This window comes from Macaca thibetana, chromosome 18 (genome assembly GCF_024542745.1).
Source record: "Macaca thibetana thibetana isolate TM-01 chromosome 18, ASM2454274v1, whole genome shotgun sequence".
Lineage (NCBI taxonomy): Eukaryota > Metazoa > Chordata > Mammalia > Primates > Cercopithecidae > Macaca > Macaca thibetana.
In genome coordinates, this window is record NC_065595.1 from 54,642,147 (window position 1) to 54,666,878 (window position 24,732).

A 24,732-nucleotide genomic window follows, 5' to 3' on the forward strand; every position below is an offset into this window, starting at 1 on the left:
AAAACATATTTTGGGGGCTGTTTTTTCTTCATTTTGTTACAGGAAGATATCCCCCATTATTGACAAAAATATGTATATGTTTCTGAATTGTATAGTGTTTTGTTTTGTTTTGAGACAGAGTCTCCCTCTGTTGCCCAGGCTGGAGTACAGTGGTGCAATCTCAGCTCACTGCAACCTCCACCTCCCTGGATCAAGCAGTTCTCCTGCCTCGGCCTCCCGAGTAGCTGGGATTACAGGCACACACCACCATGCCCAGTTAAGTTTTGTATTTTCAGTAGAGAAGATGGGGTTTCACCGTGTTGGCCAGGCTGGTCTCAAACTCCTGACCTCAAGTGATCCACCCGCCTTGGCCTCCCAAAGTGCTGGTTAATTGTACAGTGTTAAAAAGAGAATAATATTCTTTACCCTGATGCCTGAAAAACACCCTACAAACAAAACTTCAAACTTCACCAATGACTTGTCTCCCTTATGCGAAAGTATTTGTATAAATTTTTTTGAATGAAAGAAAAGAAGAAAGAAAGGCACAAAATATATATATATAAAAGGCAATTAAAAAATCGCTTCTGTGTATGCTCAGCAGGGATCTGGTAAAAATTAAACTGAGGCTAATGAAGCTCCAAGCCCCTGCATAACGCCACAGAGGGAGGAAGACTGAATATTGCCTGCTATGAGGCAAACTGCTTAAGGAGCTTTGTGAAAGTCTCACTGAAACCAACTTAGCAAATGCTCCTGTCCCAAAGCCTTTATGACGATCATCTCCAATCAGATAATGTTCCTGCCACCATGGAGCTAGGTGCCACTCCAGTGCATGCAAAGTTATCTCGGTGAGGTGTTAACTTGAAAGTCAAGGGAGACTAGTAAGTGGATCTTATTAAACAATCCAGGACTCTAGGCTCTCGTTGATCCCCGGGTGGGTGCTAGGCATGTAGATGGTTCATTAGAAGACTCACCCATTAGCTTTTCTGAGCCCAGTTGTGTATTTTTTGTAAACCCAGGCAGCTTCCAGCAAAACAGAAATTTTGGTTTCCTGACTTTTCTGTGGCTTGCGACCATATTCAAGCCTTTCCTGGAGGATTTGCAGAGCCTCCCACCATAGAAATCAGTGCTGGCTTTCTTGAGACCAGAGTTCATGCATCATTGTCACCAAATTTATCCCCTGTGTTCTATTCCCTCTAGGTCTTTTCTAGAGACTTGCTTGCTAATTTCACATAGACCACTGGAAGTGTGGTCCTCAGCCCAGCAGCATCACAACACCTGAGAGCTCCTGAGAAATGCACAAACTGGCCAGGTGCGATGGCTCATGCCTATAATCCCAGCACTTTGAGAGCCCAAGGTGGGCTCATCACTTGAGGCCAGAAGTTCGGGACCAGCCTGGCCAACATGGCGAAACCCCATCTCTACTAAAAACACAAAAATTAGCTGTGTGTGGAGGCAAGTGCCTATAATTTCAGCTACTCAGCAGGCTGATGCAGGAGAAGCGCTTGAACCTGGGAGACAGAGGTTGCAGTGTACTGAGGTTGCACCACTGCACTCCAGCCTGGGCGACTCTGTATCAACAACAACAACAATAAAAACAAACACAAACCTCTTAAGTGTTACCATAGCCAGTCCTCTTCAAGTTCAGCCACGAGGGGACCCTCTATCCCATCCCAGTAAGGCCAGTCTTAGAGAAAGCCAGGGCAGCCAGCCATGACCAACCATGAACTGAATATATAAAAGGAAGGAGCTGGCTTCGGTACAACCACAGTAATTCCATCCATTGTGGCAAGACACAGAAACAGCTGGAAAAGGTTAAAGGAGAAAGTTGAAGTGTGCATCTGTTTTTCCATGGAACAGGAGATTAGAGCAATTATCCAGCAGATATTATTAAACTTAGTGCCATAAGAACTGTAGACACTGTGACAATGGCAGTCATAATGTTACAAGAAAGGGGTCCCAGTCCAGACCCCAAGAGAGGGTTCTTGGATCTGGCAAAAGAAATAATTCAGGGTCTGCAGTGCAAAGTGAAAGCAAATTTATTAAGAAAGTAAAGGAATAAAAGAATGGATACGCCACAGACAGAGCAGCCCTGAGGGCTGCTGGTTGCCCATTTGTATGGTTATTTCTTGATGATATGCTAAACAATGGGTGGATTATTCAGGCTTGCCCTTTTTAGACCATATAGGGTAACTTCCTGATGTTGCCATGGCATTTGTAAACTGGGTCATGGCGCTGGTGGGAGTGTAGCAGTGAGGACGACCAGAGGTCACTCTCGTGGCCATTTTGGTTTTGGTGGGATTTAGCCAGCTCCTTTACTGCAACCTGTTTTATCAGCAAGATCTTCATGAACCGTATTTTGTGCTGACCTCCTATCTCGTCCTGTGACTCAGAATGCCTTAACCGTCTGGGAATGCAGCCCAGGAGGTTTCAGCCTCATTTTACCCAGCTCCTGTTTAAGATGGAGTTCTCTGGGCCAGGCCCCATGGCTCACTCCTGTAATCCCAGCACTTTGGGAGGCCAAAGCGGGTGAATCACGAGGTCAGGAAATCAAGACCATCCTGGCTAACATGGTGAAACCCCATCTCTACCAAAAACACAAAAATTAGCTGGGCGCGGTGGAGGGTGGAGGCTGAGGCCAGAGAATCGCTTGAACCCGGGAGGCGGAGGTTTCAGTGAGCTGAGATCACACCACTGCACTCCAGTCTGGGCGACAGAGCTAGACTCTGTCTCAAAAAAAAAAAAAAAAAAATGGAGTTGCTTGGTTCACTCGCCTCTGACAATAAAATTCCTGGAAAGGGGTCCCAATCCAGACCCCAAGAAAGGGTTCTTGGATCTTGCACAAGAAAGAATTCAGGGCGAGTCTGTAAAGTGAAAGCAAATTTATTATGAAAGTAAAGGAACAGGCTGGTCGCGGTGGCTCATGTCTGTAATCCCAGCACTTTGGGAGGCTGAGGTGGGCAGATCACAAGGTCAGGAGTTCGAGACCAGTTTTGCCAACATGGTGATACCCTGTCTCTACTAAAAATACAAAAAAATTAGCCAGGCCTGGTGGCGGGCACCTGTAATCCCAGCTACTTGGGAGGCTGAGGCAGGAGAATCGCTTGAAACCGGAAGGCGGAGGTTGCAGTGAGCGGAGATTGTGCCACTGCACTCCAGTCGGGATGAAAGAGCAAAACTCCATCTCAAAAATAAATAAATAAAAAATTAAAAAAAAAAGTAAAGGAATAAAAGAATGGCTACTCCATAGACAGAGCAGCCCCGAGGGCTGCTGGTTGCCCATTTGTATGGTTATTTCTTGATGGTATGCTAAACAAAAGGTGGATTATTCATGCCTCCCCTTTTTAGACCTTATAGGGTAACTCTTGAGGTTGCGATGGCATCTGTAAACTGTCATGGCGCTGGTGGGAGTGTAGCAGTGAGGATGACCAGAGGTCACTCTTGTGGCCACCTTGGTTTTGGTGGGATTTAGCCAGCTCCTTTACTGCAACCTGTTTTATCAGCAAGATCTTCATGAACCGTATTTTGTGCTGACCTCCTATCTCGTCCTGTGACTCAGAATGCCTTAACCGTCTGGGAATGCAGCCCAGTAAGTCTCAGCCTCATTGTACCCAGCTCCCATTCAAGATAGAGTTGTTCTGGTTCACACACTTCTGACAATAACACTGACTTGAGAATCTGGAGACCTAGGTTCCAGTCCCAGCTTGGCCACTAACTGTGTTGCCTCAGACAAGTGACTTAATTAATTCAGGTCACATTTAGGGAGTTCTTACTGAGTGCAGGCCAAAACAGTGACGGTGATAAGAAAGTGGAGGCCATCTAGTGGCTTTTATAAATAAGTGTATTGCTCTTGATCAGATTAAGGAGCCTGTTAAAAAATATGAAACATTTATACTCATTGAACAGCAACTCCCCATTTCCCCCTCCATTGCTGTTCAATAAGTAGAGAGTTCTTGTGGTGTAAGTTGAAAAAGTTCTAGAGATCTGCTGTACATCGTGTTTAGCACATTGTACTTAATGATCTACTGTGCCATACACTTAAACATTTGTTGGCAAATTTAAGAGTGTTAAGGGCAGTTTAAGAGGGCAAACACATAGGAGTGTAAACATTTTGTAACATTATGTAAACATTTTGTGTTAGTCCAATGCAGAAAAATATAAAATTTGAGCTGTTCTGTTTGAAGCTGAAGTAGAGTCCTGGGCCACCTGCTCAGAAGTCCCATGGTCCTAGCAGGGGCCCTGTGGCATTTCTTTGGAATTTCATGTTTCCAAAGTTTGAAAAGGATTGAACTTGATGATATTTACAGTCATCTTTCACACTGCCGTCTTTAACATTCTCCAGCTGTTTATGTGTCTTGCTGTCAGAGGCATTTGAACCAGAGCAAATCCATCGAATAGGAGCTGGGTAAAATGAGGTTGAGACCCCCTAAGCTGCATTCCCAGACAGTTAAGGCATTCTAAGTCACAGGATGAGATAGGAGGTCGGCATAAGATACAGGTCATAAAGACCTTATTGATAAAACAGGTTGCAGTAAAGAAGCCAGCTAAATCCTACCAAAACCAAGATGGCCACGAGGGTGACCTCTGGTCATCCTTACCGCTACACTCTCACCAGCGCCAGGACAGTTTACGGATGCCATGGCAACATCAGGAAGTTACCCTATATGATCTAAAAAGGGCGGGCCTGAATAATCCACTCGTCATTTAGCATATTGTCAAGAAATAACCATAAAAACGGGCAACCAGCAGTCTTCAGGGCTGCTCTGTCTGTGGTGTAGCCATTCTTTTGTTCCTCTGCTTTCTTCATAAACTTTCACTTTACTCTGTGTACTCACCCTGAATTCTTTCTTGTGCGAGATCCAGGTGCCCCCTCTTGGGGTCCGTACTGGGACCCCTTTCCTGTAACATGGGCACAATGGATGGAATTACTTTGGTTGTGCTTGAGCCAGCTCCTCCCTTTTGTTTCCCAAGACATGTCATGCCACTCTCTTTTAAGAAATATGGGCACCAAGTAGAACCGTGGGCACCTTACGAGGAAAGAATGATACAAGAGGAAAGAATGATACATTTGACCAAGAAACAATGTAAAGCTTTCGATGTCAGGAGAAAATGTAATGCAATAAATATAATTCAAAAACGAATGAATATTATCCAGACAAATTGGCTATATTAAAATAATTAAAAATGAATAAACTGGGAAAAAAACATTTGCAATTTTTATGCTTAGGGGGTTAATATACTTATTTAAGGATCTTCACAAATCAATGTGAAAAATATAGCTCCTAATGGAAATATAGGCAAAAAATAAGTAGTCAGTACATCAGATAATACATCAAATGGCTAAAGATTAGCAAACCTCAAATTAAAACAACAGCAAGACACTTCTTAATTTTTCAGGTAAGTAAAGTTTAAGAAGAATGCCAAATCCTGTTGTAAGGGTGGCAGGCAAAGGACATTCATAAATACTGCTGTTTGTTCTTTCTGGAGGGCAATTTGTTTTACAGCCTCAAAAATAGGCATATCTGTTACTGTGCAATTTTGTTTCCAAGATTTTATTGGCTGGGCACGGTGGCTCACGCCCATAATCCCAGCACTTTGGGAGGCCAAGGCAGGTGGATCACAAGGTCAGGAGTTCGAGACCAGCCTGGCCAACATAGCAAAACCCTGTCTCTACTAAAAATACAAAAATCAGCTGGGTGTGGTGGCTCGCACCTATAATCCCAGCTACTTGGGAAACTGAGGCAGGAGAACTGCTTGAGCCCGGGAGGTGGAGGTTGCAGTGAGCTGAGATCACACCCCTGCACTCCAGCCTGGGTGACAGAGCAAGACTCTGTTTCAGGGTGGGCGGTGGGGGACGGGGGGTGGGGGGGGAGAAAGAAGATTTTGTCATTAGAAATCAATCAAAAATGAATACAAAGGTGCAAAGATGCACAGAGATATTCATTGCAGGACAGGAATATTCACTGGCAAAACAAACAAGCAAACTGGAAACAATCTAAATTTTTAATAATTTAGGTATGATGATACAGATTTTGCTAAGCTGGTGCAACAGAATACTACATAGTGATTAAAAGAGAAGGAATTGACATGGTATGAAGTTTATGCACAACTAGTATATACTAGGATGCCAGCTTTGAAAATAGGTATGTATATTCAGATGTATTTTGAAATTTTACAAAGGTGATATAATATCATAGAGTCATTGCAATGAAGGGGATTATACTCAACTGGAATCAAGACATTTATATTCTTGTGTTGACTTTATTTCTAACTAGTTGCATGACTTTTGGGCAACATTTCTCTCTTGGTCTCAGTTTCTTCATTTCTAACATTGGCAGTGTGTGGGAGGCTGAATAAGGGCCCCAAAGATATCAAGCCCTAATCTGTGGAGCCTATACATGTTACGTTGAATAGAAAAAGGGTCTTTGCAGATGTAATTAAGTTAAGGATTTTGAGATAGGGAGATTATCTTGGATAATCTTAAGTGTAATTGTAAGTATCCTTATCAAAGGAAAACAGAAAGGAATATTACACAGAAGAGGAGAAAACAATATGGTGACCATGGAGGTAGAGGTTAGAGTGATGCAGCCACAAGCCAAGGAATGCCAACAGCCACTGGAAGCAGGAAGAGGTAAGAAATGCATCCTTCCCTAAACCCCCCAGAGGGGATAGAAACTTTGATTTTTGCTGGTGACACTGACTTTAGATTTACAGCCTCCACAACTATGAGAGGATAAATTTCTGTTTTTGTTTTATTTTATTTTGTTTTTTGAGATGGAGTCTCTCTCTGTCACCCAAGCTGGAGTGCAGTGGTGTGATCTTGGCTCACTGCAACCTCTGCCTCCTGGGTTCAAGCAATTCTCCTGTCTCAGCCTTCTGAGTAGCTGGGACTACAGGCACACGCCTCCAAACCCAGCAAATTTTTGTATTTTTAGTAGAGATGGAATTTCACCATATTGGTCAGGTTGGTCTTGAACTCCTGACCTTAGGTGATCCACCCACCTCAGTCTCCCAAAGTGTTTGGATTACAGGCATGAGCCACTGTGCCTGGCCATAAGTTTATGTTTTAAGCCATCAAGTTTGTGGTAATTTATAGCTGCCATAGAAAACGTATATAGGCAGTTTGGAACAAATGATTCCTAACATCTGTTTTGTTCTAAAAGTGTTAGAATCATATAATTTGCTTTGCCAGGTAAAGATAAATTAAGAAATAAATATTTTCATGAAATATTAATAGTTTGGGTAGAATAGATTCTATACCCATCATATGTTTTTTCTTTCTTTTTAAATAGAAGTAAAGGAAATAAAGTATTACACAAAGATGTCTATGGAAGAGAGCAAATGGCTTTATATTAACATATTTTATAGAGAACCAAACTGTGCTGTGTTATTATAATTAATCTTAAGGCCAACTTTATTTGCAATTACTTTTATATCACATTTAACCACTTATAGACAAATTGGAGACAGGTGAGAAAAAACATAGTCGAGTAGTTTCCAGAGGTCTATGCTCATTCCCCGAGTCTCTGGTGGCAAGGAAATTCTCCATGTGAGTACTATTTGGGGGCCTATGAATTCTTCGGAAATGGTCCCATGGAGCTCTGTGGAGGGATGTGAATGCATGTGGTCACTGAGGTAATTGAAGAGGGAAATCATACACCTGGATATGCCACTTTTAATAGTACAACTAAAATTTTGTGTTGTGATGGAAATGCTCAGGTGCATTAATATTGGCATGCAAATGTAATATACATTTTCCCTTTTTAAAGATTTACTTGTACATGTAATATCACGTATAAAAATATTGCATTAAAACCAGTATAAAGAGAGTTTTACCACATTTTCTGACACAGACTTTGTCACATTCCAATGTGCTTTTAATTATCTCAACAGGTATTGCAAGAGTATTAAGAACAGGATGTTAAAAAATGTGATCAGTTCTGGCACTGATTACAAAACAATAGTTGCCACCTACTCCCAAGTTCTGGACCACCAAGGTGGGGATTGTAAAAGGGTTGTCTAAGAACTGGTTTTGTAACCCTTAGCTGCCTATCAGAACTTGGGGGAGACTTAAAAGGTGAGTTAAAAATAAGAAAAAGAATTTTGGAGCAAACTTGGTGTCTTAGTCTGTCTTGCTTCCGGTAACAAACCACTATTATAGAAACAGGGTGGCTTATAAGCAACAGACATTTATTTCTCACAGCTCTGAAGGCTGGGAAGTCCAAGATCAAGGCACCCACAGATTCTGTGTCTGCTCAGGGACTGCTCTCTGGTTCACAGCTGGCATCTTCTTGCATGTCCTCATAGGGCAGAAGAGTGAGGGGTCTCTCTCTGGCCTCTTTTATAACAGCATTAATCCCATTAATGAGGGTTGTGCTCCCATGACCTAATCAGCTCCCCAAAGGCCCCACCTTTAATACTGTCACCAGGCGGGTTAGGATTTCAACATATGAATTTTGGAGGACACAATAATTCAAACCATAGCATTTGGGAAATATTCTACAATTCCAAAGTGGGAGGAAAAAGGAGTATTTACTTACTTTCTTTCTTTCTTTTTTTGTTTTGAGATGGAGTCTTGCTCTGTCGCCCAGGCTGGAGTGCAGTGGCACAATCTCGCCTCACTGCAAGCTCTGCCTCCTGGGTTCACGCCATTCTCCTGCCTCAGCCTCCCGAGTAGCTGGGACTACAGGCGTCCGCCACCACGCCCGGCTAATTTTTTGTATTTTTAGTGGAGACATGGTTTCACCATGTTAGCCAGATGGTCTCGATCTCCTGACCTTGTAATCCACCGCTTCGGCCTCCCAAAGTGTTGGGATAACAGGCATGAGCCACCGCGCCTGGCCAGGAGTATTTATTTTCACTTTACTCACAGGAAAAGATACTTCAGTAGGCCTAGGACTGGTTGCTTGCTTTGACAGAAGGGGAAATATTGATTACTGGGTAGGGGACAGGCTGTATAGTCAGCGTTTGTACTGCAACAAATGCCCGAGAGCTTCTCTATAACCAGTGTGGGCCACAAAAGAGAAAGAGGTGGTGAGAGTTTGTCCAAGACCTTGCCATAAAATTCTACCTGTAGGGGTGAGGAGACCTTGGCAGGAAGATGTTGAAGGAGTACAGTCAGACTGCAGAGACTGAGGGAGATAGTTGTAAGCTCCCAGTCTAAGATGATAACTTTTTCTAGGACAGGTAAATTGTATTAATAGGTAAAAGATCCCCTGTTGCCTAAGAATCCACTGACGAGCCCATGGGAAAATGAATCAGCTATAAACGTCTTTAAGAAGACAGTTTCACAGTGTATCGCTGCTCTTACCCCTTCTCCTTTCCCATTCCTTTTCAACCCTGAGATCTGAAGCCTCAGCTGGAGCTGAGTTGGGGCTGATGAGGAGGGGCAGGATAATGCTGGCAAAATGAGTCAAGAAGCCCGCTGTGTGCATCTTTGCCACTGTAGATATTCAGCCCGAATCAGGCCTAGCTGCAGAATGGAAGAAAACTTAACTTTGAGCATAGTTGGAGAATTTGACAAGTATAAGGGACTGGCCATTTTATTAATGAACTAAGACTGTTTGGGGGACTAGAGTCACCAGAGAAACTTTTGTGGCCTAAGGGTATCCAGAAAAGCTATGGAACCTGCCCAGTTTCATTCAAGGATGTAGGGAAGCTGAGTAGAAGGACAGTGGGAGACTGATATAGTTGCTTTATAACTACCAGATCTGTTTGTTCAAACTAACAGTTTTAATTTAAAAAACTAATTTATTACCCCATTAATAGATTCCGTTTTTAAGTCTAGAAATGATATTGCAAAATCAAACAATTGTGTCATCATGTGGCCGAATGCAGTGGCACACATCTGTAATCCCAGCACTTTGGTAGGCCAAGGTACATGGATCGCTTAAGCCCAGAAGTTCGAGACCAGCCTGGGGAATATTCTGAGATCTACAAAAAAATTTTTAAAAATTAAAAATTAACTGGCTGTGGTGGTGTGCACCTATGGTCCCAGCTACTTAGGAGGCTGAAGTAGTAGAATCTCTTGAGCCCAAGAGGTCAAGGCTACAGTGAGCCATGATCATACTACTGCACTCTAGCCTGGGCAAAAGAGCAAGACCCTGTCTTAGAAAAAAAAAAATTAAAAAGGTCATGTATGTTACTATAGAATATGCAATGGAGGTAATTTGAAAACTTGCTACTGAAAAGTCTCATCTTACTTATTGACTATATTTTCCTAGGTTAAAACTTCCCAAACCAACTAGTAGGTGAGTGTTTTTAAAGCATCAACCGGGCTACACTTTTGATATATTTGAGTCATGTGAGGTGAAAAAACACACTCTCTTCTCTAAAAAATGTTCTGACCTTTTTGGGCTTATATAACTCAAAGAACAGAAGCCATAAACTTCAAACTGAATGGGAGTAGAGTTCTTATTGAGAAAGGACAATGAAGTCAAATTAGGAGAAAAATGATTTCATATTTTTTAAGATAGGCATATTAAAAACTGAAGCCTGTGTCCAGACATTCAGAAGATGCACATGGCTTTTAGAGTTACTCAGGTAAAATTGAAATAAAGCACCATTTGCATTAACTTTGAACTTTGTTTGCTATCAAGGAGTTTTCTAACTCAATAATTAAATGCAAATATATGTTAATAAAATGTTCGGATTGGAAAATAAAGCACTTTGGTTTGAAATTTTATTGAAATTGGAAAAAAACCAACAATTGGTAATGTAGCCATATTACTCACACTTTATTATGAGTTCCTCTTATTTTCCTCTGGGGAACTTTATCTAAAGTGGCAAGGAGACCAGTGCATTCTCCTACACATTAATGTAAAAACTAGGAACATTTAAAAAGTTATGTTATTAAAAGCTTCTGACTAAATTACTGATGTTAAATACAGAGAAACACATAACACAGATGTTGTGCCAGTGGATTTTGCAGACTATCTAGGGCCATTACTTGATGTCTTTCATCCTGGTATGTTCTATTATAGCATAATAGGGAGTGGGGAGAAATCTTGCTCTTTTAAAAGGTACTGATATTTCAGGAGGCAATTCTTCCCTTTGGTAGTAACTCTTTCCTTATCTGAAATAAGCGGCCCTCAGCTTTTAAAATATATTTATTGCTAGCATGTAAGAAATCTATCCACATTCTAAGTCTCTTTCCAAGTATCAGACTATGAATGTAATCATCCATGTTTTTCTTTTTAAAAACTTATTGTAGGCCGGGCGCGGTGGCTCAAGCCTGTAATCCCAGCACTTTGGGAGGCCAAGACGGGCGGATAACGAGGTCAGGAGATCGAGACCATCCTGGCTAACACAGCAAAACCCCGTCTCTACTGAAAAAATACAAAAAACTAGCCGGGCGCGGTGGGGGGCGCCTCTAGTCCCAGTTACTCGGAGGCTGAGGCAGGAGAATGGCGTAAACCCGGAAGGCGGAGCTTGCAGTGAGCTGAGATCCGGCCACTGCACTCCAGCCCGGGCGACAGAGCGAGACTCCGTCTCAGAAAAAAAAAAAAAAAACAACTTATTGTAGATATTTCCTTCTGAAAATGGGGCTCCCTTGCATGTGTTTTTAGGATAAAACAGCCCAGTAGAGTCGTGACCCTTTAATGTGCTCCTTTTAAGTAAATACTGCTAAAGGCCATGTAGGATTGCATGGAATAAAAGTTTAATACTACATATTTTTATTGAAATTTTTTCAGTTGTTTATTTTGACATAATTTCAGAGTTACAGGAACCTTGCAAGCATAGTACAAAGAATTTCCATATATCCTTCACTTTGAGTCTCTAGATTTTTATATTATACCACATTTGCTTTACTGCTCCTCCCAGTCTGTGTGTGTGTGTCCATTTAATCTTTTTTTTAAACTGTTTTCTGAAGAGTAAGTTGCAGACATGATGCTGCTATACCTTTAAATACATCTATACCTTTGCTAATGCAAAGACATTCTATTACATAACCACAGTGCTATAACCAAAATCAGAACATGAGCACAGATATAATACTATTGTCTGATCTACCTTACTCAATTTTGCTAATTTTCTCGATAATGTCCTTTTACATCAAGAGAAAAATCCCAGATGATGCATTGAATTCAACTGTCAAGTCGCTTTAGTCTCCTTCAATCTGGAACAGTCCCCAGTCTGTCTTTGTCATGACCTTGACATTTTTGAAGAGTATGAATCAGTTATTTTGTAGAATGTCTCTCAATTTGGGTTTGCTTATATATTTTTCAAAATATAAAATATTCACTCTGAGAGAGTCAGAAAATTCTTGTTGCCCTAGAAACCTATAACTTCAAAATTTATTAACTTACATGAGCCCAAATACATGAAACACTAAAGGGATTTAATCTCTGAATTTATATATGTGGTTCCTGAGCCATTTGTACACATATGTGCATTCTTCAGACTCTGTGCACTTTGTTCTTAAATAAAAATAATAAATGGCTGAAGTCAGGATCTGAAAAATTTATAGTTCATTTTTAAGAGAAAAGTTCTATGTTCTTGATTTTATTAGTAAGTGTTGCTAATAGATTTTTTTTTCTGTTTAGGCTATTTGTCTCACTTTGTCTTGAGTAATAGGAAGAAGTGAAAAACGACCACTGAAAAGTTCAGGAGAGGTTTAATAGATAATGGAACTAGTTTCTGAAAAAATCCACAAACATGTGCTATTGACTGAAGTCTTTTTTTGAGGAACAGCTGGTCTATTGCTATCAGAGATTCTTTGTCTCTTTATTTCACGACTTCTCTTCTTCACTCTTGCCTTTGTTTTTGTGAGTCTCTAATATTCAGGCCTTTTATGTAAACATGACTTTCCATATACAACATTGTAAGATATATATACACACACACACATATGTATATTTATCATCAGATCAAGTTTGGGAATCTTGAGATCCCTCAGAAGTGCAGTGAGGGCTTGAGAGATCAACGTTCTTTCTCCTCTCCTGCAGTAAATAAACTGAAGGCTGATGATGATCTCAGGAGTCATGGGAAGAGATTTTTATTGTAGAGCTGAGGAGGGGGCTGCTTGGGTAATGCAAATGTTATTATTGTTGGGATAACATTTAAGCATGAAGCTGTTTCCTGCTAAGATAAAAATTTGCCTCCCAGGATACAATCATTTGATTTTCTTTTCCTAAAAAAGAAAGAAAAAGATAATAAATAAATTTAAAAAACATAAATAGCGAGTGACATTCAAGCCCCAGATAGTCATTGACTTTGGTGGAACTGTCAGCTGGACAAAGGAGCATTTTTGTGCTGGAACTTCTGCAGGTCTTTTGTCTCTACAACCATCAATTCCCTGTCTCCAAAGATTTTCTCTATAATGGTAAATAGTGCAAGAATTATCGAATAACTGTCTTGGTAAAACAATTATAGCCTTCTTCGCCATTAAAAAATGTGACTGGTCACTTAAAATACTGTACTTCTGATTAAAAAAACAAAAATAACCTATTGTACACACCTGTCTTTTGGATTTATTCTTCTCTGCAAGTGAAGTGATTAATATTAGAATTCTTTTAATTGAGCTCATCCATTGCAGTGCTTCTCTTTCAGAGAAATCAGTGTAAAAATAAACCCTTTTTTCTCCTGTGAATTACTACCACTTGCCTTCTAGAGGTGCCTGAATTATTTTTGGGGGGTCCTTAGTTTTTACCTGATTTTGAGGAACAGTAGTTTAGTTTGCCACTTATTTATTTCTCGCCACCTAGTGTCATCCAAAATTTTCTTGCTGAATCAACTTTTTGAGCTCTCGACTTTCCTTTCAAGTGTCTTACCTCTGTTGCTGATCTGTTAGGCTTAGGGATTCAGCTTTGTTGCACTAACGCATACTTCAAACGTGTTTCAGAATTCGCACTTCAAAATTAAAATATACATTTTCTTTTCAGTGACTGAGCCATTAAACAGAATCACATGGGATACGGAAGTGGTAAAGTAGAACAGAAAAAACTACGGCATAGAAGCAAGCACTTCCTAGGGAATTAACTTTCTCAAACATGTGCTTCCCAGAGCTCGGGAAACACTAATTTCCGTGTTGTTGGTGTTGTTTCTTTGTTCTACTCTGCCACTTCCTTATCCCACATGATTCCATTTCACGCCTCAGTCACCAAGTAAGAAAATGTGTATTTGAGGTTAGATTTTAACTTTAAGCACTTTTTTTTAAGGGAGCCCCCAGTATTAAAAATGCTAATACTTGTGGGTATCCGCTGGAGCTGGATAATGTGATCTGGAGGACCCCCTCCCAAACAGAAAAACAGGGTAACTGTGTTGTCTAAAGGCAGAGACAACACTCCCTCCTCACCATAGATCACTGCGCCAGAGTCCTGTGGGGACCAGTGGAACGTCAGCACCTGCGTTGCCTGATGTCTAACCTGGAAGCTTCCACATTTCAGAACATTGCCCAATTACAAGGCCGTTGTGATGGGGATGCTATGTTCCACTGCTGTGCTGATGGGTGGCTGATTTCAAAATGATTCCATATGCTTTCTGCTTGTTAGAGAGCTTTCCCTTCCTGCCATGCCCCTGGAGGAGATGTCATTCACTCTACATTCTGAGAGGAGCTTACTAGTGTCCTGGGCCATTGCGGGATGAGGGCTGTGTAGGAGGATGGGTAGGGAAAGTGGGGGTAGGAATAATTCTGATGCCCGTGTGAGAGTCACACCAACCCAGGGAGTGCCTGGATGATGGGTTGGCTGCTGTCAGCTTGAGGTCCTTGCACACAGGAGCCAGAGGGTGGGCTCAGGCTGCTGGCTCTGCTGTTTTCTTCTTAAACACTCCCAGCAGAGTCTCTTCCTCTTTTTTTTTTTTTCCTTCCTTTCCCAGCTGGGAAGGCAACTTTTTTTTAATTTCTAAGAACAGGAAATTTCACCTTGCAAGTATGCATTTCAGTCTTTCTCCTTGGAATTAGGTGAGTAAATTCCCCTTTACTCCAAATAGTCAAGAGCCTCAAGCTTTTCGTTCTGGTTCCTAGTGAGAGACTTCTGATTATTTCCATGAGCCGAGGAGGAAAGAGGCTCTCGGTGTGTATATGGAGGAATTCTGTGGGTTTGGGGTGGGAATGGGGAGAAGCAAGGAACAACAGAAACAAATATTTCAAAATATTTTCCTTCTATGTGTTTCATAACATCACTGAGCACACAGTTCCTCTCTATTTCAACTTATCACCAGTAATAAGTCTTGAACTCTAAAAGATTAACTCTAACAACTCTTAATCTAATTTGAAATATGGCAGACAGCTTTGGAAGTATGTAGACCTTCCAAGGCCATCTGGGGAGCCTGGCAAATCCCGAGTGTAATATTTGGAATTTTTAATCACACTTAAAGCTCTTGTTCAGATAGTTCAACAAACCCTAATTAAGCCATTAGAAAATGGTAAGCCCTCTGCTAGGGTTGAAGATTACAAACAGCAGTAAAAATCTCTGCCTCATGGAGTTTCAAGCCGAGCACAGGAAACAAATACATGAAATGATACCGGCAATAATACAGTCTATGTGAAGTAAAGAAATAGTTCAGAGCTGCAGGTGATTTACTCTCATGGAGAGAGGGTGCTGTCAGGAAAATTTTTCCAGACCTGCCTGACCCGGGTTTTGAAGGATGAATAGAAGTTTGACAGAGGAACAAAAGAGAGGCAGGTCCATGCAAGTAGAAGAGGCATGTGTAAAGGAATAGAGATGTGTGTCCACCTTCCAGCCTGCACTCCTCTGCTGGCTACACTTTGGATTTTTGAGGCTAAGAGTGACTTGGGAAAAAGAAGCTTAAAACCCTCTGGGGCTCTCTGAATCTGCTTTGTGGATCTAGAGAAATCTGGAGATTTTAGAGTAATTTTAGAGTGGGTTGTAGATTCTCCATAAACTTTTGGGAAACCAAGTTTGGAAAGGATTGTAGAGTCCTGTCTTGCCTGGGAAGGTCCACTTTTTGTCTCTGAAATCACTCCTCTTTGAATGGCTTTGGGTGCTGATCACTGCTACTCATTAGGGGTGAGAAGCCAGGTAGCCCCTGGATAGACGTTTGTTGATAAGAGTTGGTTGCACTGAGCCTGAGCTATCCAAGGGACAAACCAGCAGACATGGAGGAGACTAGAGAAATCCACACACTCAAACTTTTAGAGAGAGAACAAAGACACATGAGCAGCCCTGGTCTGCCATCTGGCATTGCAGAACCTGGTCTGTTTGGGAAGGGTATTCAGTGTTGCCGATGGCTTTTAGCGGAGGTTAGACAGGGTGCTCAGAGTTCAGATTGAGGCAGCTGAGAATGCAGATTGTTGTTGGAGAATTCTGTGTGAGACTGAGTTTGTCTTGCTTTGGTCAGGTGGTCAGCAAGTGTTGGCTGGGAATTCCCCAAGAACCCCTCAGTCCTGTTGCAGAGTCCTAGGTGACACAGAAGTGTATCTGTGCAAAGCGACAGCTCGGCTGGGTCGGCAGTTAAGCTTAGGACATTCAATTTTCCAAAACAGTCCCAGGTCAGGACCTACATTCCTTCTAAAAGTAGGTTTCTATAGTTCATAGCAACGTTCTATTAAGTAGTTCTAAATGGAGTATATTTTGATTGTATATGTTGGTGTTTTACTGAGCATTGCTGTAAGGTATGTCATATTTGTAAATCTGCTCTTAAGTAGATTCTGCTAAAATTGTTCATTGCCCCATTTGTAAAGATCTATACAATAAATTCTCCTCAAAATTTAAAAAGAGATCCTGATAAACTGATGTGCTTCTTTTTACCAGGTAATGAGAACTCTGTAACCCAAGATGTTTTGCATTTTGTCTTAGCCACCAGAAAGCTCAGAGGTAAATGTTCTGATCAATTCTGTCACTCTAATTTATTTTTCTGCAAAAGACTCTTGTTCTCTTATCTTTTCCAAAATCCTCCTATTGCATAGAGGTCTCAAATTCATTTTTGGAAACAGGTGGGGGCATAGAAAGTAAATATGCAATGAAATTATAACATTTTATTAAATAGTGCTATCTTATTTTCTAATGAAACATACATGTGGAAATTCTTGTATTAAGCACAAGCTGGGGTTCTGCTTCTGGCTGTTATTCACTTGGAACTCTCATTGACAGGAAGGCACTCTCATTCCTACTGGAATGCCTATGCGGGTAGTTCCTCTCTTAAACCCTCCTAGATTAACTTGCTCATCTCCAGACATTTCTATCACTCTAAGCACCTCTGAGCACTCATGTATATGTGTCTGGGTAACCATAATTGTCATTAGTTATGTATTTCACAGAACAGAAATTTAGAGCTGGAAGGAATGTAATCACCCAAATCCCATTGAGCTAAAATGATAGATGGGCATTTTGAAACCACTAAGAGATTACAACAGAAGTTAGCATGCTGTAGGTTATTGCATGGGCTCTATGGGATGCTCTCCAGAATGTGGAGGCTGGGCCTCAGAGACTCCGGGTGGTGTTTGCGTTATTCTTCCATGAATGGCAAACAGAAACTTGGCTTTAGGACTTTCTCCTTGAAAATAAATTTTCATCTAATTGTTTGTTTCTGGTTTCTATTTATACATGTCTGTCTTCTCCTCTGGAAGAGGTGGTCCTTGAGTGCCGGGGCCATGTCTTTCTATCTCTGGCATCAGCGCAGGTCCTGGCACACAACAAGCACGTAACTTAAGTTTGCTGAGGGAATGAATGAATGAACGGCAGACTGTCTGTTTGGTAGGACTGTGCATTCATTGGTGAAAGGTCCTACCCTTGCCATTTCTTTCTTGCCTTGTAAGATGCATTGCCCCAGAGGACGCCATGAACAAGGACTGACAAAAGCAAAGAATACAGCCAAGGCAGTGAGCAAAGTCACCTTAGGAGGTTGGTAAGTAGCTTTAGTTGCTGCTCTCACTATCAGTACTAATCAGATAGCTGCTCAGGCAAGTCAGTCCTGGAGGAAAGCGCCTAAGGATGCAATGATGAGAGAAGCAGAAAGACATGGTGAAGGATTTGATAACTGAGGACAGAAATAAGGGAACTGAGGATGCAAAAGTTAGGGGTAGTTTTGTGTTGGGCAGGGCAGTAATGCTGTACCTGGGGATTGTGGAAGCTGAGAGGGAGAATCATTTGTGGGCAGTTGTGAGGAGTGTTCAGGCCTTGTTTCTTTCATTGTGTGTGTGATCACAATGGCTTCTCCAGCTCTTTGTCTCACAGTGGAGTCAGGCATTAGGATGGAGGAAAGGCAAGAGGGGGAACAAACAGGACAAGGGTGGACGCTGGCTTGTAAAGAGGTTTCCTGAAAGTCACACACTTGTGCTTAAGTCATATTGGCCAGAACTTTGTTACACGATTGTACCTTGCTGCAAGGAAGTTTGGGAAAGGCAGTATTTAGTCAAGCACATGCTCTCAATAAAATTGGGAGGTCTTTTTACTGTGGGAAAGGGGAGCCCGAATATTGAGGGGCTGCTAACAGTATATATCACATAAAGCTAGACATAGAACATAGTCTCTTACTCCTAATCCAGTGCTCTATTACTTAGCTGTGAATTTGAACTCTACATTGTGGAGGTAGAATGGGAGACTGAGAAATGCTGGAGGCTTAGTGCCGGAGGCTTAGACTGCCCTGTCTCTGCCATTTTTTGTTACCTTGGACAGAGCATACCATTTCCCTGAATCGCTGTCTCTGAATCTGTAAAATGGTTTGTTGCATAAAATGGCCTTTGAATTTCTGCCAGCATATATATATATATATATATTTATTATTAAAAAAAAATTTTTTTTTTGAGATGGGATTTCACTCTTGTTGCCCAGGCTGGAGTGTAATGACGTGATCTTGGCTCACTGCCACCTCTGCCTCCTGGGTTCTAGTGATTCCCCTGCCTCAGCCTCCTGAGTAGCTGGAATTACAGGCACACGCCGCGATGTCTGGCTAATTTTTGTATTTTTAGTAGAGACAGTGCTTCATCACATTGGCCAGGCTGGTTTCAAACTCCTGACCTCATGTGATTTGCCTGTCTCCGCCTTCCAAAGTGCTGGGATTACAGGCGTAAGCCACCTCACCTGGCCCTAAAATACTTTATGATTTAAAAAAATATATGGTAGCTAAAACCAAGTGAGCAATTGAACAAGTCAAAGGAGTCTGCAGGGGTCTCTCAAGGAAGGCTATTCTGGCTGAAATTCACTGGAAGGCCCCATGATTAGGCCGGATTACGAAACTGCGTCATCTCTTCAGACACAATTTGCAAAAACAAAAGCTAAAGTGGTTGCTTGCTCGATAGCTATTTCTCTACTCTTTCCTTGTCCAACAGGATGCTGATTTTATTTGAATGTCGGTCAGCAATCCTACAGTAACCTGACTCCAAAGACGGCTGCCATGAATTCCTTCCCTCTCTGTACTTCCCCGTTGAGAAGCGGAGTCTCTAGAATCTGGGCTGGACTGGGTTTGACCTACAGAATACTGCAGAAGTATATGGCATGAGAGAGTATAGCCAGCTCCAGGCTTGGCATTCAAGAGGAATGGAGTTTCTGCTTCCTGTATTTGGGAGCCGTGAGCTGCCTGGTAAGAAGGTTAGACCACTCCACTCAAGAGAGAGGCTGCATGCACAGGCACTGAAGGACTAGATGTGTGAGCAAGGAGGCCATCTTGGGGAACAGCCAGCCCAGCCGAGCCTACAAAAGACTCCAGCCCCAGTCATCTGATGGCAGCCACAGAAGGGAGCCCAGAAATGCCCAGCTGAGCCCAGGTAACTCACAAAACTATGAGAGATCATAGTAAATTGCTTTAAGGCACAAAATGTTTGGGTGGTTTCGAGGCTGGAGAATAGGATCTGGAGGTAGGGAACTTAAGGCTGTTTCATGCCGACTTCCTGGAGCTAAATTGAAAGGAAAACCCTAACTTTCCACGACTACGTAACAAAAAGACTAGAGGCTACTCCTTTTGCAAACCCCTCACCTTTTCCAGATGGGAAATTGGCTGTCCGCGACCAATCAGATTGATTGCTGGCCGAGTCTTTTTCCGCAACTTGGTAACTTCACCTTAGTCTCTGATTGGTTACTTTTTTGCAACCAATCAGATGTTTGCACGGGAGTGTGACCTTTGTAACTCCACTTCAGCCTTTGATTGGTTGCTTTTGGCAATCCATCAGACCAATTGTAGGCCACCACTTCATTTCCACGAGGTGAGCATGAATGGCTAATGGGAAACCTCTCGGGGATATTTGGACCTGAGAAGATTCTGTTTAGGGGCCCTTGAGCCACTGCTGGGTCAGCTCCCACACTGTGGAGTGTACTTTTGTTTTCAGTAAATCCCTGCTTGTTCTTTTGTTGCTTCATTCTTTCTTTGTTTTCCTGGACGTTTTGTCCAATTCGTTGTTCAAAACACCAAGAACCTGGACAACTTGCAGTTATGACCCTCTACCGGTGACACTTTGTTGTATAATAATAGACAGCCATAACCAATGTGCTCAGGAAAAAACATCTCCTTCTCAGTCCTGGAAGTGAGTCATGATTGGTCTAAACCATTCTTAGTAATTCCATACAAACTATTTTAGGGGGATACACGGGGCCCAGTTACAGTCAATGAGATACTGAATGGCCTTCCCTTACAGATAAAAAGAGACTCAAGGGAGAACATGTCTGTGTTTTTCTGCCTGGCATTGTTGTGTCTACACTGATTTCTGGAACGATGAAAGCTATATTCTGACCATAAAGGGACAGCTCTCAGGACAGCCAGTAAGCTGAGGATGACAGAGTGAAAAAGAGAGACAGCTTGTGTTCTGAAGTCAATTCCAAAACCCCCCAAACTCTATAAACTCCTTCCATAACCTCTTTGTGTTTAAAACAGTTTGATTTTGGTTTCCTATTACTTACAGGCGAAATCATCTGAATTGATACAGTGTGAAAATGAATCTCTATCCTATGCCCTTTCACTGCTGGGAGAAAGAAAAAAATGGAAATTATAAAGTTTTTATCCTTTCTTTCATGCTGTTCAAGTGTGGGCCCCGGAGCAGGCCTTGCAAAGCCTGGGATACTCAAAGGTAGCAGCTGAGTTGTGGGTGGAACCTAAATTGCTTTGCATAATGAAATAAAAGAATTGAGTGTGAGAGGAGGGGGCTAGAGAACAGAAACTCAGGAAGGTAGGAGGAGGGGTGTGTGTGTGTGTGTGTGTGTGTGTGTGTGTGTGAGAGAGAGAGAGAGAGAGAGAGAGAGAGCAGGGCAAAGAGAAATAGGAAGGGGAGCTGATCCCAGGGGAAAAGGCAGCCTCAGTAAAGTCTGCTATGCACAAAGCCTGCTTTGAATGTGAGGATGAGTTTCATGTTTGGCTTGGTGTGGAGCAGAGGAAAACCCAGGAAGTGCAGAGTGAGGGAAGTGGAGAACTAGAGGAAGAGGAAGGCAGAGTTAGAAGCGGCTGGGGGAATGTGAGGTGCTAGGGCTTTATAGGAATCTGGAAGCTGGCATGGGGAGCAGGGAGGGGTCATGGCAGTAAAAAATCTTTAACTCTGGAAGTGCAAAATGACATCTTCTGACATATTGATTGAAGACTAGCTTCTTACACAATTATTATGTACTAAAAAAATGTGTTTTTTCCCCAAGTTTCAAGTATCCAAATTCTACATTCAGTTTTCTTTGAGATCCTTGCTGCTGTTTAACTCCTAGACCACAGCAAGACTTGTTGAGATAAGTCAAGCTTGCCTGAAATTATAGTAAACAACCCGAGTGAATGGGAAGCAGTGTAAATGGAAAGAGAGCCAAGCTTTATCAGGAGGACTAGGTTCTTGCTGCAATTCTCTCGCTAACTTCCTGGGTGACCCTGAGCAAGTTGCTCAGTGATTCCTAGCCTCAGGTTCCTCCCCTATAAAATAAATAGCTAGCTGTCCTCCCTTGCTCCTGCTCTCGCCATTTGATGTGACTGCTCCCGCTTCGCCCTCTACCATGATTGGAAGCTTCCTGAGGCCTCACCAGAAGAGATGCCAGCACCATGCTTCCTGTACACCCTTCAGAACCATACTCCTTAGATAAAAACAGGTTAAGAAAATAATGAAAAAAAAAAAAGAAAGAAACTCAACTCATATTTCAGTGATTAGAGCAAGAATAAGGATATGGAATCACTTGAGGCAATGAATTAAAGAATCATTATGAATGAAGAGCTCATGTGTGAATGACAAGCTGCATATTGAACATATTGTGAATTAAATAGCTAAGTCCTACATCCTTCCATGGATTGTAAGAAAACAAACAAGCAACCAAATTCAGATGGACATAGCAATAAGAGTTATGTGAAAAGAGGTAAAACGCACGTCTGTGAATTAATACATTGTGTTAGCCGATTATAGTGATAGTGGATTTTTTTGTGTTGAAGCCTGAGTCAGCCACTGCCTTGGGAAGAATTGTGGACTATATTTCCATCTGAAAAAAAAAAATTCTAGAAGAGTCATCTAAGGAGGATGCATTGAAAAAGAACAAATCCTGGAGAATATTAACTATGGAAACTGCAAAGGAAGGGAGGGATTTAACTGAAGATGTAGAATTGGAGGTGGAAAATAAGGATGAGGGTTTGCTAAGAAGACCTTGTCAGGACTGATAAAGAAGAAGAAATACAAGGGAGACCTTGACTTACTGCTGGTTTTTTGTTTTTTTTTCTGCACAGAAATAGAATGTCTTGAACTCTTTGGGTGGAGGTTTGAGTTCAATTACCGATTGTTTGGAGCTAAAGGTCTGTTCACTCACCCTATATTCTCGCAGATATAGGCCACATAGAGATGGTGAAAATGAACCAAAAAACAAAAACAAGTGAGACTAGGGAGTGAGAAGGAGAAAAGATATCTGAAAAGATGCCAAGAAAATTTTGTGTCTGAAGGAACCTCTATTCCACTTGTTTGATTTTACAGATGAAGACACTGAGACTCCAGAAGAATCCATAATTGAAGGTCACACACTAATGGTTAGTGGCAAGATTGGTAGTAGAACTTAGATTTCCTGGTTTCCATTTTTGCAGTCTTGTTACTACATGTTCAGTAGTTAGCTTTGGGTTACTGCGTGCTCAAACTAGCTTCTTTACCCGAAGGACACATTTTAAAATAAAATTTTCAGTATCAAAGAGTGACACCTGCAATATCATATTAAGAGGAAAATTAACTAGTATTTGCTTGGGCAGACCCATTAAAGCAGCCTTCCTGAAGAATAATAGAGATTGCCAGCAGTTTCTAACATGATTCATACCTTCTTTGTGCATATGCAAAGCACATTTAAAATATGAACCCATAGGGCAATAGGAGAAAGTCAACTGAATTAACAGTGAAAACAAATGACTGTTCTTAAAAAATAGCTAATGTGTATCTGTTCCTTTAAAACAAAATTTTAAAAATCATTTTGGAATTATCAAATATATCACTGTTTTTAGAAAAGAAAAAGCCAGCTTCTAACATTTGCAGGTCCTGTCAAGGAAGCAAATAGAGATCCACATATAGCATATCTACATATCTACATTTTACAAGATAAGGTAACAAACTATCAGGTAAAATATGTCCTATCTGTAAGGGCAAGTAAATATTAAAAATAAGAGGCCTAATTCTTGTTAAAAATAAGGGAAGAAATTACCTTCCTTCACTTAGAGTATTTACTTTAGAAAATGTGTTCTTGTAAGTTATTTCCCTGTCTCTTTGACATGTATGTAAATGTTTTTAGAGCTAAATAAATCTTCTGCTGTCTTTGTGACCCAGGAATGTCTTTCTCAAGGATCCAGCAGCCATTGCTTTAGAATATAATCATTGAGGGAGATAGCACCCCATCTGTCAGTTTCTGAGGGACGGTAGGAGCCTAACTTTGGTGACTGCCTGCCCCTGACGGCTTGCAAAATTACCTTCTGTCATAAAGATACGAGAAGCTTATTTTTCCTTTGTATAAAATCATTTAACTAATACAGATGGTTACTCCAATTACCAGGTGAATTTAGGATGAACCATGTGTTATAAATGGTGCTATCAAATCCTATTATTTGAGAACTAATTTTTGTTTATCTTGGGAAAAGGTATATAATGGGTCGCATCTTCTCGGCTATATTAAAGGCTGGAATTTCTTTCTGTCTTTGTAATTCCTTAGTGGATTGCCTGTGATGTGCATCACATTTTGGTTTAATAGTTTATTCAGTATAAAACTATTTCCTCTACTACCTTTGTGGAGAGGATTTCTGGGTTGGAAGAAGATTTTGTTTAAAATTATATTTTCTCAACATATCCTTTCACCTTGACAAATATACAGTCCTAGTGAATTGGAAAATGGGATTTAAATGAAGAATTCTTAGACTCTCCAGAGTTCTTCCTCAAAATATGGCATGGTAGGGAGAGCTGGCCCTGGCCTATGACCTCACCTCATCTTCCCTTACCACTGCAATGGCCTTGGGCACACACGTGTGGTAACCCAGTCTGCACATCCAGCTCTATCCTCAACTCCCCCGGACTTCAGCCCCACAAACATCAGCCCCTTGTCACTTCTTAGGGCTGGGGGTGTGCACACGGTTGGGGGTGCAGCTGCCCTTGAGAGGGTTGACTTGAGAAGGCACCATGCACAGGCTCTGGGACCCTGGACAGGGCATTCCGGAGTCCCAGGTGCCTGAACACAGTCTAATATTGTGGCCAAGGACTCAGGGTAAGCATGTACTGTTGACACTGAAAGCTCCTGGCCTTGTGCAGAGAAGCCTGGCTAGAAAAGTGTCAGAGAGAGGCTGGGGAAGGGTCAGGGTGGGGCTGTCTATCATGCAGCAGGAGTAGTACACTTCCCCGCTCCTCAGGTCTCAGGGTGAATAATGTATTCTGAGAGAGACAGCAAGAAGTGAAAA

General features: G+C 41.7%; 1 long non-coding RNA gene across 3 annotated transcripts; it reads left to right on the forward strand.

Moving 5' to 3' along the window:
* On the forward strand, nt 1–24,732 carry LOC126940980 (uncharacterized). 3 transcript variants are annotated; one of them, XR_007721020.1, is made up of 7 exons: nt 1–1,288; nt 5,992–6,119; nt 6,488–6,607; nt 16,692–16,754; nt 17,507–17,784; nt 19,208–20,935; nt 21,492–24,732. It is a non-coding gene; the product is annotated as an uncharacterized LOC126940980 (long non-coding RNA). The 3 variants fall into 3 exon arrangements; XR_007721021.1 differs by having other exon boundaries at nt 7–1,288; nt 19,208–19,642; nt 20,507–24,732; XR_007721019.1 differs by having other exon boundaries at nt 6–1,288; nt 19,208–24,732.